General features: G+C 43.8%; 1 protein-coding gene across 1 annotated transcript in view; it reads right to left on the minus strand.

Moving 5' to 3' along the window:
- The window catches only part of SET (SET nuclear proto-oncogene), a 4,715-nt gene that overhangs the window by 1,495 nt on the left and 1,899 nt on the right, over window positions 1-1,321 (minus strand). The gene's annotated exons all lie outside the window — the stretch shown is intronic.

A 1,321-nucleotide genomic window follows, 5' to 3' on the forward strand; every position in this document is an offset into this window, starting at 1 on the left:
TGACAGAGTGAGACTCCAACTCAAAAAAAAAAAAAAACATTTTCAGCAGGAGACAACACTCTCACTGCTGTCCTGTCTGTTGTCCATTGTGCCCTTCACAACCTAACTTCTCTCTGATACATCTACTTTTCTTTCTTTCTTTTTTTGAGTTGGAGTCTCACTCTGTCACCCAGGCTGAAGTGCAGTAGCACGCTCATGGCCACCGCAGGGTTCAACTAGCTTAGCTGGGCTCAGGCGGTTCTTCCGCCTGAGCCTTCCAGGTAGCTGGAACCACAGGTGCGCGCTACCACATCCAGCTCATTTTTGATTTATTGTAGAGACAAGGTCTCACCAAGTTCCCCAGGCTGGTCTCTAGCCCATGGGCTCAGGCAATCTTCTCACCTCAGCCTCCCAAAGTGCTGGGATTATAGGTATGAGCCACTGCACCCAGCTATCCACCTTTCTTGTTTGTTTGTTTGTTTTGAGTTGGAGTCTCACTCTGTCGCCCAGACTGGAGTGCAGTGGCATGCTCCAGGCCACCGCAGCCTCGACCTGCTGGGCTCCAGCGATCCTTCTGCCTCAGCCTTCCAAGTAGCCAGAACTACAGACATGTGCTACCACGCCCAGTTAATTTTTGATTTATTATAGAGACAAGGTCTGGCCAAGTTGCCCAGGTGGGTCTCAAACCCATGGGCTCATGCAATCCACTCACCTTGGCCTCCCAAAATGCTAGGATTACAGGCTGAGCCACCGGGCCCAGCCCCTTTCTTAATTAAAAACAAAAACATTTCCCTCAAAAGCGGAATAAAACACAGGCATAAGTGTATTACATTGTTATATGATCTAAGAGTAATCATGTAATTGTACAGCAGGTATATTCTAGCTTTCTTTTCAGTGAAAAATTGTACAGCAGATAAAGAGAAAGAAGTCCTAGAATTAGGACCACAAGGTTGTTCTTCCCCGAAGATACAAGCTAGATTTGGCTTTTTCATAAAATTATTTCCACCTTAACAACCACTAGCATAACAGCATTAATATTTAAAACATATCTTGCTACTTAAACACAGATGTAAATGGATTGGGGGAATGGCAAGCCATTTGAAGAACTCAATCAACATTGCAGGAACCAAAAAAAATGTAGTACAATTCTTAAACTTGGACTATAATTTTTGAGACAACGTCTCACTATGTCATCAACTCCTGTTCTCAAGTTACCCTCCCAGTACAATTTCTAATGAGAATTTTAAGTTATTTTATGTGGTATGCAGCTTCAACACACTGGCATTTTTTTTTTTTTTTTTGAGTTGGAGTCTCACTCTGACGTCCAGACTGGAGTGCAGTG

Source organism: Carlito syrichta, unplaced genomic scaffold (assembly GCF_000164805.1).
Source record: "Carlito syrichta isolate Samal-C Ts95f unplaced genomic scaffold, Tarsius_syrichta-2.0.1 Scaffold157972, whole genome shotgun sequence".
Classification (NCBI taxonomy): domain Eukaryota; kingdom Metazoa; phylum Chordata; class Mammalia; order Primates; family Tarsiidae; genus Carlito; species Carlito syrichta.